Below are 16,773 nucleotides of genomic sequence, written 5' to 3'. Positions count from 1 at the left end.
AATGCCAGGATCAAGGGCCAGGATAATCATAGGCAGACAGCAAAAGCTGAGAGAGTGAGGCACACTTGAAAAGAGCTGCAGGCTTTCAGGAAAGATCTGTGAACTGACTTCATAGCAGATGAGGGTGCTAGGAACAATACATAGTTGTGTCATGACTTCAGGTATCACACTGAAGAAGATGGAAGAAGGGGGCATCTTGTGGATCTCTGTGGCAGGGTTACTCCAACTGAGGAGACCCTCGAAGGAGTTCTTGCTTTGAGTTGAAGATGTGGGATGTAATTAGAGGTGAATTCTTGACACATCCTGATGGAGGGAGAGTTATTAGATTAATAAATTACGCAATACCCTAGAAGTCTGCATTTTTTTCCTCACTTCATCGCTGTGTACCACAAAGTTCTCTTAGAATTTAATGAAACATAACACAACACAGTGGCTCCTCCAGGTTCATTGGATTTCAATAGCATGTGTTCAGTTAGCTTCACTGCAGCTCCTGTTGGAGTATGGGAGTAGCCATGCAGCGACTGCCACCTCGGATGTGCTGTGGCTTATGCCGCTGCCTACTTTTGTTGTGGTGATCTTGTTGTTTGGTGCTCACTTCTCCAGGGGGGAGTGCAGAAATCTTTCACTAGCTTTACAAAGAGTTTTTGTAGTATGATTTTTTGTGAATTTACAAGTTACGCTTCAACCAACAGACCAGTTTTGGTTCATGTTAGCTAAGACCAAACTGAACCTACAATGAATTGTCCTATAACTTTACCTATTTAGCTCATGTTATTACACTAGTTTTGTTTACCCACCTGGAACAGCTTTTACTGCCTTCTTTGTTTTTTTATTTTGCAGTTTATTCCTTCTAAGCTGCTCCACGTGAATTATTTATGCTGGTGATGATTATGCATATTTGCATAAAGCGTTATTCAAGCTTTGCACGTGCTCTGTCCATTACTCCTGGCCACTTTATCTTCAGCAATGCCTCTGGCCTAATGATGCTGTCTACTAATGGTGTTAATTTGCAAGGTATGTTTATCACTATTAAAATCAGGCAGACATTCAAGGGCTGAGGTGTTGGCCAGTTTATTATGGCTTGTATATGCAAGCTCAACTTAAACTATCATACATCTCACTGAAATATTAGGTGTCTGGGGCCTGGAGATGCATTGCACGCCATTTTTATGCCTCTTTAACTAGACTAATAAATTGCAAACTGCGCACATAAATGAGAACTCGTGAAACAGTGGTGATTAACAATTACCGGAAACATGCCATCAGTTGAATAAGTGATGATGCAAAAAAAAAAAACGACTCTTGTCTTTAATAGGAACTAAAACTAACTGCGATAAAAAAAAAATACAAAGACTGATGTGCAACACAAAAGAAAGAGAATAGGAGAAAAGAGGGACAGAATACAAATGTTCCTAGCGTTCAAAGGTCGATTGTCTGAGTGTGCTTGTGGATTTTGTCAGTGGAGGATTCTTTCAAAAGTCATTTCTAATCCAGCCTGATGTGGCCGCCTCTGTAATGTCTAGCAGATGATTTATGCACACTTAATATTGGTCTTATTCACTCATAAATCCATTTTGGAAAACTACTTTTTAAGTGCCAAATGCATTGATTGGTTTTTATTGTATTGTGTTTAAATTGGGATTATTTAAAAAGCGAATATAGCCCTGGAGGGCAGCACAACGAGGTCTACAGCAAATAGAATCTCTGCCTCTCGTAAAAACATGCAGCTTTGCATTTTTTCAGTCTTTAGAGATAATGAGGTCCAATCACAAATGTAATTTCGTGCATAAACAAATGCATATGTCCGAAAATAACTTCTTTTCATCTGCTAGAACTTCACGCAGGCATACATTCCTCGAGAGTGTAAAAACATTTAATACTGTGTCATAACAGCAGTAGTAAATTCCATTCAAGGGGTGTAAAGTAGGCATTCGAAGGAGTGTTTTTCCATGGAAATTTGGGAACACCCATAAACGTAGGAAGAAATGTTCAGAGAATTACTCCATCCAAGGTTTGGAGTAACTCTTCTTTAAGGATGGAAAGAGACTCAATCACACCCGGATTTGCCGCAGGTGTTGGGGAAGAGCTTTCTACACGAGAAAAATGTTTTCCTCAGTAAGAAAACGAAAGTTTGTGTTGACACAGGAGGCTCCATTCCCCCTGTGCAGAATTCTACAGTATGAAGAATTCCCCACTGTGCAAATTGGAACCGGCCAGGTGCAGCTTTCCTGGAGTACTATTGGGAATACTGATAATAGGAAACAAGTAGGAGAACATTCAGGTGGAGACGTAAATCTCCAAAAGGCCTGGGTGAAATTCTAATTACGCCAGAGTACTCGAGTTATTTCAGTAATCTTGCATTACCCTTTTGAAGCCAAATACTAGATATTACGCGAGTCCACCCGTTGGCATAATCGTGAGTAATTTAACCCAAAAATACTGCTGCACAGGAATAATGAATTTAGCAAATGCAAGTGACTACTGCCTGCTTCTGTTTGTGTTCTGTTGCTATTTTCTTAGCGCAAAATGCATCATCGGGTCAATTTTAGATGCAAGTAAATAGTGCTAAATTCTGGATTATACTCCTACCATAATTCCGTATAATCTTGCATAATTTTGCTGTAATTTTGTCTAATTACACTACAGCAAATTATGCTGATTAAGCCCACCCTTCATCTACACTGGTACATTTACCTTTATTTCTGAGGAGGGTCTAATGTGCCTACCCATTCTAACCCCAATCCGATATCTTTGATGTGTTAGGCAAGATAAATGTTCAAGAAATAAACATCAATATGTTAGCGCAGTTCTCTGCATATCAGCACATCTCTAACCAACCTTCCCCAGTGTTTAGGGAAAATGCATTAGGCTCACAATGCAGCACAAACAACCATTTATACCACTTCTCACTCTCTCACAGCTTTTGGCATAGAATAATATTATAATGTGATAGTGTGTGATGCATTGAGCATACTGTGTGAACCATAATGGCATTGAACAAAGTCTTTTGCAAATGGTGGGGCATATCATCAAGCCCCGGAGATAAAATTATCGCCGCTTAAGTGTCTGTTTTCGGACGGAAAGCAGCAATAATTTTATCGCCTAATCAGCAACGTCACGCTATCGCGTGAATCCTTGCATTATCGCACTTTCCTCCAACGCACATCTTTGCATCTCTAATGAGATGCAAAGTGGGCGTTCCTGCCCTGACATAACTGGAGAAATATCGCTAAGCGACATTTCTCCAATTATCAATGGGCACGCTAACCTGCAGAGCGACAAGCAAAGAAGTGATAACCTCTGTTATCGCTATTTTCCTCACGCCTGCTTCAAAACTGACTTAGCCATGATATCCTATGTAAGGTGGATATCATGGCTAAGTATGCCTTGCCCTATCAGCAAGCTTTCACCAAACCTTGTGCGATTATTGATGTAGTTCCAGCGATAATCGCACAATTGGCAGCTTGCGCTCTGAATTTTATCGCTTTGGAGATAAGCATTGCTAATAGCACGCTATCACCGCGATAAAATTCAGAGTTGGCCGGCGATAATTATCCTCGCGCTAAGAGCGCTGAGTGATAATTATCGCATGGCCTTGATGATATGCCCCGGTGTTGGTTCACACCACTCTTCCCCTCTGTGGAGTTACCCTAGAGCAGGCTGCTCTGACCACCGACCTTTCTTAGTGAGGTGCAGGAAATTGAGAGTTCGAGATGACCCAACCACCATGACAGTCTACCCAACTAAAAGAGATGCTGCTATGGGCAGTGGTGGAGGGGCAAGGATTATTGAGAGGTCAGAGTGTGCTAATGGTAAGAAGTAATATACACTGAAAAGCAAAAGCGTCCCAAAAGCCATCTTTTCTATCCAGCTGGGATTTCTCTATCTCTACTATAAAACGTGCTTGGGATAAACTGGCAGTAAATCGTTGAATTGAATTCCTGAAAATGTAATATTCTAAGCCCAATGAGTTTGCTCTGTTGGTTATGTGCTTGCTGCAGTGACGTGTACTCGCAGGTAAAAGTTTCAAATGACATCAATGTAGCATTGTGTATTAAATCCTTTGCTGAATGTGGAGGCTTGTGTAATACCAATGCTACTTATAGTTTGTGTTAAATATTGTTTACATTTTGAACATATCTTCAAGGAGCAGTGGGACACCTTACAGAGAACATCTGTATGCCTCCAACAGCATGAGCATGAGGTGCTATACATAGAATAGCATTGTGTGGTGGGGACTGCTTTTAAACAGGTTATACATATCAGACATAAATGAGGTGGTGGGGAAACCAGTGTGCTACTGGAGCACTAGTACATAGCACACACAGCACACTATGTAATTAGTTTTACTCTACTCTTATGTTTCACATTACGCATTTATCTGATTTGGAGATAAAATGATTTACCCGCCATCACATGCTAAAAATGGGATAAGACCATAGGTTTCTGATGTCCAAGGTAAAAATGAGTACTTTTAAACAAGGTGATAATAAAGATAGTTTTACAAATTGGGAAGCATGATTCCTGTGTCTGTGGTCAATAAGCCTGCTCCCTGTTCCACCATTATAGTTTCCAACAGTAAACAAGCATTGCCAAGATCAATAAGTCTGGTGTTGGCCGCAAGCCTTTTGGCTTTTCACATGGTTGATTTGCTGTAAAACGTTAATGATGGAAAAGGTGCTAGGCACTTGCCAATCTAAAAAACATTGACTAAAAGCAAAAATATTTTGTTGGTCTTCAAAAGCACACGCTGCCATATTAGTCTGTGCTGACTTGCCCTTAACAAGTCCTGAGCCTTCAGCATTATCAGCACTACTTTTGGGCATCCACATGCATCAGTGTGTTGCACAGATAAAGAACCGCTGTCTCTGCCTGCTTGAATGCAGACCATCGTGTTTGTTGACTTCGCCAAAGTCACAGTGCCCGAAGGCAGTCCAGCGTGATCGAGCTCTCTCTGCACACATCAAGGAAAGATAGGCGCCTGGACTCCGTTACTCCAATCACCGCATCATATGCAGCAAGGGGAGACTCCAGCAATGCAGGTCCTGATACTGAAGCAGACAGCACCACTGCAATCCCCTGAGAAACATAGTGTGCGCTCCAGGACTTACGAGGTCCCTGCCACCTACAAGCACTCTTGCGGGCTGGCCCGAACGAAGCAAGTAGCTCAGTCTCCAGAAAACTTGACATTGAATTTTAACTACAAAACAAATAGGTATGCAGTTCCTAATGGGGGAAGGAAGGTAAAAAGACGAGATCCTAAGCAGAAAGAAAACAGGTATCGAACGAAAGGAGGGAAGGGAAATCCTTCCTTTCGGAATGCGGGCCCTCACACACCCAGCCCGCTTGGTGTCATACTCCATCATGGGGCATGCTCCTCGTCGGGTCGGCGCTGCAATACCCGGATCCGGCATTGCGAGGTAGGCTTCCGGCAAATGGCCGCAACACTAACGAGACTCGTCACATGAACGTGTCCATTACATGGCGTGATTTGATGGGGCCAGTCACGATTATTTTATAGATTGGCCGTTGCATCGACAGGTACCACACCTTTCTGGTGCAACTGATGGTAAAATTAGGTTAACACATCACATTACTATTGTTTTTAGTGTAGACATATCACATTTTCACTAGGTCCTGAGGAATTGCCGCCAGATCCACCTGACTAATAGGCAAGAAACATGTTGACTGCATGAGATTGAGCGCACTGCAACATCATTGCAGAGAGTCGCCACTCCATTTTTTAATCAGGGTGGAAGGCAGGATCATTAAAATTATTTTGCCTGACTCTTCCACTTTCCTGTTTTAACTCACAAGGTCTACTTGACTTACACATCTGCACTTCTACACTCCCTAGGCCCCTTATACCCACTGCACCAAACAGCAAGGAATAAAAGATCTCCACCAAAGAGCCCCTGCATAGGGTGCCCGTTGGGTACTGCAGCACCGACCCAAAGAGGAGCATGCCCGATGATGAAGCATGACACCCAGTGGGCTGGTTGTGTGAGGGCCCACATTCCGAAATGAAGGATTTCCCTTTCCTCCTTTCGTTAGATATCTGTTTTCTTCCTGCTCAGGATCTCGCCTTTTTACCTTCCTTCCCCCCTTAGGAACTGCATACCTATTTGTTTTGTACTTTGTCTAGGGCGCGTATGCTGGACCTTTCAAAAGCCTGCAGTCCCCCTTCCTTGATTGCATTGAATTTTAACAGCAATAACTTTGGAAGCATTGCTTCGTGCTGACCCGGGGAGAAAGTTTGTTCCCAATGTCACGGCATGGGTCACTGTCATTTCCCCAGTGTAACCGTAAAGAACCTACTGAAAGCACAAGGGCTCTATCAGCGTTGTACATTCTTGACATTCTTGAAGTAGTCAGAACTTGAGATGGCGGTCTTGGAGCAGGCCGCCACACCGCTACACCGCCACCCCACTCCAAGACTGCCAAAGCCATAAGAAAGCATCCACCAGATTATGACTTTTTTTTTCTCTGGTGGGTGGTTCTTTGGCGGTCCCACTGCGTTGCCTATGAAAAAGGCACCGCAATGGGAGCATCAAAGGCAGTTCCTGCAGGGCATGGACTCTGAAGTCCATGCCCTGCAGGAACTTGAGGTGCATGCATACAGGGCAGCACACCATGTGCCCCCCTGCATGCATCCCCTTGGCGCAGAGGCAACAGGCAACCCTTTAGAGCCCCCTTTGTTTCCTCACTGCCACACTTTTCATGGCGGGCTCACCACCATAAAAACTGTGGCGGTTAGGAAACTCCTAATATTCTTGGAGGTGCCACAGTGGCACCACCAGCATATTATGGTCCTCGGGCCGCTGCAAGACTGCCAGGGATAGTGGATTCCTGGCGCAGCAGCAGTCCCATAGAGGTCCAACCACCCTACTTGTAATAGGGCGTTCGGACCACCGTCACCGTGGGTTTGGGGGTCCATCGTAAGGCCCTAAAGCACGGGTACTCATAGTATGGCCCGCGGGCCGCCAGCGGCCCGGCAAGCCTTTCTTGGCGGCCCGCGGACCTTGCAAACATCTTACCGGTGTTTTTGTGTTTTTTTTTACAGTGTCAGCAAACAGACTCTGCTCTGTGGGGGCCGGGCGATTCAAGTGATAGCGCCCCTGCAGCTCCACTTGGATTAAGAAGAGGTGAAATACAACAAAGCCTCTTTATCATGCAAATGGTCTCTTAAAGACCTGTGAAGTACTCTGGTGGGGCTGTGTGTTTGCCCAGGAAGGGAAGCTGCCTCAAGCTGCCACACAAGAGGGGGGGGGCGAGGGGATGGAGGGGGGAGCGGACAAAGAATGAAAGAGGACAGCAGGGTGTGAGAGTCGGGTGAGGTGACAGAGGGCAGAGACAAGGACAGATAGAGGCAGAGACAGATAGAGACAGGGGCAGACAGAGCTAGATAGAGGCAGAGACAGGGACAGACTGACAGAGACAGATAGAGGCAGAGACGGATAGAGGTAGAGACAGACAGCGATAGAGACAGAGAGAGAGACAAAGATATAGGCAGGGACATATAGAGGCAGAGACACATAGAGGCAGAGACAGACAGAGGCAGAGACAGACAGAGATAGAGACAGATAGAGGCAGAGACAGGGACTGGGCAGACAGATAGAGGCAGAGACAGACAGAGACGGAAAGGGAGACAGAGGGAGGGAGACAGATAGAGACAGGGGCAGACAGAGCTAGATAGAGGCAGGGACAGACAGACAGAGACAGCGGCAGAAACAGACAGAGATAGAGACAGAAAGAGATAGAGATAGAGACAGGGACAGACAGAGACAGAGGCAGAGACAGGGACGGGGCAGACAGACAGAGAAAGAGACAGACAGAGACGGAAAGGGAGACAGAGGGAGAGAGACAGAGACAGGGACAAACAGAGACAGGGACAGACAGAGACAGGGAGAGACAGGGACAGACAGAGATGGATAAAGGCAGAGACAGGGACAGACAGAGGCAGAGACAGACAGAGACAGAGAGGCAGAGAGACAGAGCTGGAGAGGGAGACAGAGAGGGAGACAGGGGGAGGGAGACAGAGGGAGGGAGACAGAGGGAGTTAGTGGGAGACAGAGGGAGGGAGAGGGAGACAGAGGGAGGGAGAGGGAGACAGACAGAGGGAGACAGACAGAGGGAGGGAGGCAGAGGGAGCAAGACGGAGAGGGAGACGGAGAGAGAGGGGGATAGAGAGAGAGGGAGACAGAGAGAGAGGGAGACGAGAGAGAGGGAGACGGGGAGGGAGGGAGATGGGGAGGGAGGGAGACAGAGGGGGAGGGAGACAGAGGGGGAGGGAGACAGAGGGGGAGGGAGACAGAGGGAGGGAGGCAGAGGGAGGGAGACAGGGGGAGGGAGACAGAGGGAGGGAGACAGAGAGTGAGACAGAGAGAGAGAGAGGGGGATAGAGAGAAAGGGAGACGGAGAGAGAAGGAGACGGAGAGGGAGGGAGACGGAGGGGAGGGAGACGAGGGGGAGGGAGACAGAGGGGGAGGGAGACAGAGGGGGAGGGAGACAGAGAGGGAGGGAGACAGAGGGAGGGAGACAGAGAGGGAGGGAGACAGAGGGGGAGGGGGACAGAGGGGGAGGGAGACAAAGAGGGAGGGAGACAGAGGGGGAGGGAGACAGAGAGGGAGGGAGACAGAGAGGGAGACAGAGGGAGGGAGACAGAGAGGGGTAGGAGACAGAGAGAGGGAGGGAGAGAGAGAGAGAGGGAGATAGAGAGAGAGAGGGAGATAGAGAGAGGGAGGGAGACAGATAGGGAGGGAGACAGAGAGGGAGACAAAGATATAGGCAGGGACATATAGAGGCAGAGACACATAGAGGCAGAGACAGACAGAGGCAGAGACAGACAGAGATAGAGACAGATAGAGGCAGAGACAGGGACTGGGCAGACAGATAGAGGCAGAGACAGACAGAGACGGAAAGGGAGACAGAGGGAGGGAGACAGATAGAGACAGGGGCAGACAGAGCTAGATAGAGGCAGGGACAGACAGACAGAGACAGCGGCAGAAACAGACAGAGATAGAGACAGACAGAGATAGAGATAGAGACAGGGACAGGGACAGACAGAGACAGAGGCAGAGACAGGGACGGGGCAGACAGACAGAGAAAGAGACAGACAGAGACGGAAAGGGAGACAGAGAGTGAGACAGAGAGAGAGGGGGATAGAGAGAAAGGGAGACGGAGAGAGAGGGAGACGGAGAGGGAGGGAGACGGAGAGGGAGGGAGACGAGGGGGAGGGAGACAGATGGGGAGGGAGACAGAGGGGGAGGGAGACAGAGAGGGAGGGAGACAGAGAGGGAGGGAGACAGAGGGAGGGAGACAGAGAGGGAGGGAGACAGAGGGGGAGGGGGACAGAGGGGGAGGGAGACAAAGAGGGAGGGAGACAGAGGGGGAGGGAGACAGAGAGGGAGGGAGACAGAGAGGGAGACAGAGGGAGGGAGACAGAGAGAGGGAGGGAGACAGAGAGAGGGAGGGAGAGAGAGAGAGAGGGAGATAGAGAGAGGGAGATAGAGAGAGGGAGGGAGACAGAGAGGGAGGGAGACAGAGAGGGAGGGAGACAGAGAGAGGGAAAGAGACAGAGGGGGAGGGAGACAGAAGGGGAGGGAGAAAGAGGGAGGGAGACAGAGAGAGAGGGAGATAGAGAGGGAGGGAGACAGAGAGGGAGGGAGACAGAGAGGGAGGGAGACAGAGGGGGGAGGGAGACAGAGTGAGGGAGACAGAGGGAGGGAGACAGAGGGAGGGAGACAGAGAGAGGGAGGGAGCCAGAGAGAGGGAGGGAGACAGAGAGAGGGAGGGAGAGATAGAGAGGGAGGGAGACAGAGAGAGGCAAAGAGACAGAGAGAGAGGGAAAGACACAGAGAGAGGGAGGGAGACAGAGAGGGAGGGACAGAGAGAGAGAGAGAGAGAGGGGGACAGAGAGAGAGAGAGAGAGAGAGAGAGAGATATGTGTATGCCAGGTCCGGTGGCTCAATGGACGAAGGCGTCCGCTGCAGGGGCCTGTGTTCCACCTCATGGTCACAGTTTTTTTTTGTTACTCTAGCCCCGCCCCCTCCCCCAATGACCCCGCCCCCACGTTGCGGCCCTCGGCCACAAACCACACTGTAAATTTGGCCCCCGAGAGAAAGTTTGTGAGTACCCCTGCCCTAAAGCATTATAATTTGTACTTCAAGGATACCCTTCCAGAACCAAAGTTGTGTTTGTGGCACTAGGCAGCCTGTTTGTGCAACAGCGGTGGGCAATACAGCTCAGGAACTTTTGGTTGCACTACTTATTAATACATGTGTCTACAAGACTAAACAAATAAATGGGCAATTGACAAGCAAACAACATATGCATATTTTCCTCATCTTCTACTTCAATCATTAATCGCTTATTATATAAAATATTTCTTCACCAATTCAATGGGTGATAAACACTTTTCATCTTTTATGGGACAATAATAGTCAGGAGTCTATGTCCCCTAACCAAGATCAGCCACCACTTCCTTATGGTGAAAACATTTAAAGTTTCACTTATCTTTTTTATTTAAGTGCAGTCGTTCCTAACCTGTGATCCAAGGACCTCTGGGGTCTGCAACACTGATTTAGGGTGCCTGCCACTGCTTAGAAATGTAAATAATCTTAACAGATTAATATGATATATACATAATTAAAGAAGCAAACCGTAAAACTGAAAATGTTAAAGTGTTCTGTAAATCTAAAGGAATTTGAGGCTAAAGATGAAGTTGTTGTTATCCTCATATTGATTTGTGGGAGCAGTGCAAGTGCATCAAATAGAATATAGTATAAACTATAGGTGGTCTCAATTGAATTTAGAAAAGCTCACACCTTCCCATTAAAATTAGCATTTTGATGTTTTTAAATATCTGTTTGTGAATTAATAACATATTTAATCATTTATTTATTTGTTTGATATATGCTTCTTTCCATATTTTTGTCTATTATTTTGAGGTTCAAATCATCGACATAGCTTAGGCTTTGGGTCTCTGGTTTTTAATAATGACTCAGTGGGGGGTCTCTGGATTGTCATAATAATTCATTGAGGGTCCTCGGATTCCAGTAATGATTAAGTGAGCTTCCAGAGTAGTCAAAAGGTTCAGACCCCCTGTTATAGAGTACTATAGAAATAAGAGAATTACAAACCGCTCTCTAAGCAGTAGGTGAAGGCTTCTGTGATGATATGAACCTTAGGTAACATGTGGTGATTGTATCCTGAAGCCTTTTCCTGGTGGCGACAACTATAGGAGCCATTTTGTACTTGCTGGAGTAAGAGAACACTGCCATTTAGTGGGTTTCCTGGCCGTCAAACCTGTATTTCCCCCACCTCATGTAGAGTTGGTGAAGCACCAGGTTTGCACCCACTGAGCCTCAGCTAGATAAGCCAGAACAAACCTGTGATCTGGCATGCCGTCTTCCACAAGGCAGCCCCCTCATAATGGCAGTCATCCTACCATTTTAAGGGGGTGGGGATACATTTTACACCATGAAGATCATTTGTTTCTGGGCAGGGATATCCATCAGTGGCCACCATTGGCAAAGCGAGAACTCTCTGCTTATCAGGGCTTTTAGTGTTTTTTTCAGTTTTCCACCAACAAAAATCTTATTTGGGAGTTTGTTTCTGGAAAACAAAATACTTTGCCGAACGAGCAGCTCAAAAATGACACCCACTCAGCAAAGTGCACAGCCTTGCAACCTCAACACTGACTTACTGGGATCTCTAAATATGTTGGTTGGTCCTCTGCCAGGTTGTAACTCACCCGCTGTCTCTAGATGGGATGTATGATGGAACCCTGCAAGCATTTCCCACACATGCCTTTACTCCGCAGTCACTACCCCGGCTGCGGCTTTACCACGTGTTCCTTTACCATGCAAGTCATTACAAGGACTTGCCTTAGGGGGGGCGTTGGACTTTCAAATAGTATTAATTACTATTCCAACTCCAGTCAGTGTATCTTAAAATCATAAAATCCAACACCAGTCCAACAACGTGCCCCCTAAAGCAAGTCATTGTAACGTCTTGCGTGGTAAAGGATCATGTAGTAACGTCGCAGTCGGAGTAGTGACTGCAGAATAAACAAAAAAACAAAAAAGTTCACACACTTACTGGTAGTGATAGCACCTATTTAGCACTTACCACTGATACAGCACCGAATCGGTTCGGACGAAGGGTAGGAGCAGCCGTATCTTCCAAGAAGGAAAGAAAACACTGTACTATTCAGTGTTATAGTCCGGCCCTGATTCGTTGGAGCCCCTTACGCATCACTATGGGGTACATATAGGTTTTTCTCCAACTAAAGTAACCACTTATTAGGGTGCTGTATCAGTGGTAAGTGCTAAATAGGTGCTATCACTACCAGTAAGTGTGTGAACTTTTTTTGTTTTGTCCTGATGAATTGCGGTTTAATTAACCATAGCAAGAAACATGTTGACCTCTTTTAGCGCCAACCTTATCACCTTGCAGTAGGGAGGTGCGTCCTTGTGTTTTTAGTCAAGAGTGGGACCCTGCATATTAATTTTTTTTATTTTGGGCCCCAGCTACTTGTTTTAAAGTTGCATTTTTGAACACACTTCGCCTAGGGCCCTCACCCGCACTACACCAACCAGCTTTAAAGGAAAAAAGATCTCCATCAAAACGCCCCGATAAGGGCGCCGATCGGGGATTGCAGCGCCGCCCTGATTCGGAGCAGACTTGATGATGAAGCATGACATCTAGCTGGCTGGATGTGTGAGGGTCTTTTTCCTAAAGGAGGAAGTTTCTCCTGATTTCACTGACTTCTAGATCATAGTAGGCCTCCTTCTTCCAGTCTCACCCGCTAGGAACAGCACACATCTTTATATTCATCTCTTTCACCTTATCACATTAATTTGCAACCTCCTCGCTGTACTTTATTATCCCCTGCTGAACCCATGTCAAACCCTGCTAACTCTCTAACCAAGGCTTTTCACCAGATGGTGTTGGATATAGCCCATCCGCAAGCACAGATTAACTAGAAACACTGCCTCAACAAAGAAAAGGAGGTGAAACTATCAACCCTCAACCCAGATTCCAGCTATCAAGGAGACACTCCTAGTACCGTCACAAAAAGCCCTGGTCAATGCTCTCGGACAATTGTATGTCTTGTAAAAGGTGACTCTTAGACATTGTGCCTCGTGAGAACAAATCTATAGCACACTTTTTAGATAGGCTGCAAGTCTCAGTCATTTAAGTCATTTAAAGAAAAAAAATGTTTTGAATCTTCATACTGACCATCTGTGGCCTGATCTCCCCGATGCAAGAGTTCTTCGAAGAAGCCCTCTTTCCTATTAAACGAAAATGAATGAAATCTACTGACAAGCTTCCTAGATTTAAAATGTTAGCTGAACAGTTATATTTGAATACAACACGCAATTCAGCAACACACAAACAAGAAAATAAAACACCAATCAAACAAGCATTGGGAAAGCCATTGGCTAGGTTACAAGGGTTCGATTCGGAACTCGTTCGGAAAGCATACCGAACGACTCTGTTCTGGAATGCTTTCCGTACGACTCGGATTGGGGGAGTCCGATCGAACGAGTACGATGCATTTATATGCATCCGGATACGATTTGGTCCGGCTAACATTGAAGAAAGGGGTGGCTGGGGAAAACCTTGCACCCAGTGGAGGGCACCCCATGGTGCCTGCCACATTGTGCATGGTTGGAAACGGGGGTCCCTTCGGTACCCCCACAGGGCCGAACCGGAGGACCCTGGGTGAAGGGGGGACTGCTACAGGCCCACAAAGACTGATTCCAAAGATTGATTCCGGTAGCCTTTTCATACTGGGCAAACAGAATCGGAAAGGCAGTCTGAATCATTCGTCCTACTTGCTCTCTCGGAAACCAAGTCCATAGAACTGTAAGCATCGGCTCCGGAAAGGCTCGATCTTTCCGAATGCCTTTTGGAACCGATTCGGTCAGCGCTAAGGGTTTCCAGGCATCATACTTGGTCGTTCGGAACTGGGAACGATTCGGTCAGAAACAAGGGTTCCGGATCAGTTTAGGGCGGCAAAGCCTGACTCAGATTCGGAGCCCTTTCGACCGAGATCTGAATCGACTCTTTAAATGCGAGTCTTCTCAATGATTGATTTGAGTGGGTGACAGAAGTGCGTGTCAGTATATGTGTGTTTCTGTGTGTTTTTATGGATGGATGAATGGGTGGTTTTGTGGATCGGTTACTCAGTGAATGTAATAACGAATCACAGGGTGGCTAAATTATGTGTGGAAAGTATACACGATTACTGTGTTTTTATGGATGGATGAATGGGCGGTTTTGTGGATGGATTACTCAGTGAATGAAAGAACGAGTCAAAGGATGGCTAAAGAATGCGTGACAAACTATACACATGAGTTACTGAGTGTCAGGGAATCGAAACCGGCCCAGGCAAACTGCTCAGCCGACTCTCCTGGATGGGGGGAGAATGGGGTTGCAGCCGATCTGTTTGCGAGGGCCGGTTTCGGCTAATTTTGTTATAGGAGGCCGATATTGCCAGCCACAGTAACAACAAGCATTTGCAATGCAATAGGTCTCGCATTTATGCAAGTTTAAGCTATTGGTATTGTAAATTGCTTTGTGTTTCATTTATGTTTCAAAAACCAAAACATAAATAAAAGGCATTGTGATTTACAATGCCAATTGCTCAAACTAGGGTAATTGCGAGACCTTTTGCATTGCAAATGCTTGTTTCCGTTTCAAATTATGCCAGCAGTAGCATAATACACAAAGATATTTCTTTCACGAAGGAAGGGTGCAGGACCAGGGACATCTAGGGACAGCCTGTGGTACTGCACCCTTTTCTTCGTGAAAATAATTTCTTTGTTTATGCTAATACTGGCATACTTTGAAATGAAATAAAAATGAGCATTTGCAATGTCAATAGCTGGTTTCCATTTCAAAGTATGCCAGCAGTACGCAATGAAATTTCTTTGGCGAAGGAAAGGGTGCAGGACCAGGGACACCTAGGGACAGCCTGTGGTACTGCGCCCAATTCTTCGTGAAAGGAATTTCTTTGCGTATTATTATTATTTTTTTTAGGATTAGCGGTTATGATCAAATACATTTAGATAATCCAGGGAAGAAAAGGAAACCGCAAACATAGGAAGCAGATGGATGGCTTGTGTGATCAGAGATCCCAACATGCAGACAACGGGAAATAATCGTAAAATAATGGAACTCCAGAGGTTAATTAGTGGAGAGAAAGACATGCTCCCTCGGTGGAGATGAATCCTAAATGAAGCATTGTGTAAATGTGAGCGATTGGCGTTGCAGATGCTAATTAGTTGTTTTCCATTTCAAAGTATGCCAGCAGTACGCAAAGAAATGTCTTTCACGAAGGAAAGGGTGCAGGACCAGGGACACCTAGGGACAGCCTGTGGTACTGCACCCTTTTCTTCGTGAAAATAATTTCTTTGTTTATGCTAATACTGGCATACTTTGAAATGAAATAAAAATTAGCATTTGCAACGTCAATAGCTGGTTTCCATTTCAAAGTATGCCAGCAGTACGCAATGAAATTTCTCTGGCGAAGGAAAGGGTGCAGGACCAGGGACACCTAGGGACAGCCTGTGGTATGGCACCCTTTTCTTTGTGAAAATAATTTCTTTGTTTATGCTAATCCTGGCATACTTTGAAATGAAATAAAAATTAGCATTTGCAATGTCAATAGCTGGTTTCCATTTCAAAGTATGCCACCAGTACGCAAAGAAATGTCTTTCACGAAGGAAAGGGTGCAGGACCAGGGACACCTAGGGACAGCCTGTGGTACTGCACCCTTTTCTTCGTGAAAATAATTTGTTTGTTTATGCTAATACTGGCATACTTTGAAATGAAATAAAAATTTGCATTTGCAATGTAAATAGCTGGCTATTTTGAATAATACGAGAGGTTTTGCACTGTAAATCCTCTGAGCAGCCTCCTGTGTGGCTTCAGCAGTGAATATGTAATTGCGGCAGGAAGCAAAGAACAAACCTGCAGTTTGCTCAATATAAGTTAAAAGGTAGGACAAAGTGAAAGGAAACACGCATCCACGAGGTAAGAATCTAAGGCAGGCTGAATGGAAGTGAAGTATCTTCTGATACAAAGAAACACAAAGAAACAGTAGGCTGCAAAGACAAGCGGCCGGAACGAGGGAGAATAGGCACCCCTCCCCCAACCAGATGGCACACTGCAGGCAATCAAGTGCGAGCAGAAGCGGAAGAAAACTGTAGTTAGGCGCCGCTGCCTCGGGACTACACGGAAGTGACAATAGGGCCAACAGCCAACAGAAATCAAGAAAACAACAGCAATGCTAAATTTAAACCAATCACGAGGGGCAGGATAAAATACACGGAGGTGAAGCCAATATATAAATTACTTTAAGTCTCGCTGAGACAGCGCATGCAGCGCATGCGCTGCCACACGCGAGACCTAAAAATGGACTTCCAGGGGCCCAAAACCGGCCGCCACCATGGCAGCTCACCAGGGAAACGGCTGGTGCCTGCTATGGTCAGTCCGGCCCTGCTGAGTGTTATTGAAATTCACCATTCAATGAAGAGGGACATTCATTTGTAAGCTAGACCTATTGGCGTTGCCAAAGCTTGTTCTCTAACTGACTCCTTAAAGTACGTTTATATGGAGCAAATATTTCAGTGGGTTCTGTGGAGCAAAGGTATTCAATGCCAGCCTTCAGTGGTTGCAGACAGCATCAGTAAGAACTTTAAAGCCTTCCAGAATTAACAGCAAAAGGTGGGCTGATTAACTTCTGGACCTGACCAGTAA

This window comes from Triturus cristatus, chromosome 4_2 (genome assembly GCF_964204655.1).
Source record: "Triturus cristatus chromosome 4_2, aTriCri1.1, whole genome shotgun sequence".
Classification (NCBI taxonomy): Eukaryota; Metazoa; Chordata; class Amphibia; order Caudata; family Salamandridae; genus Triturus; species Triturus cristatus.
Note: the sequence above shows the minus strand (reverse complement) of the source record.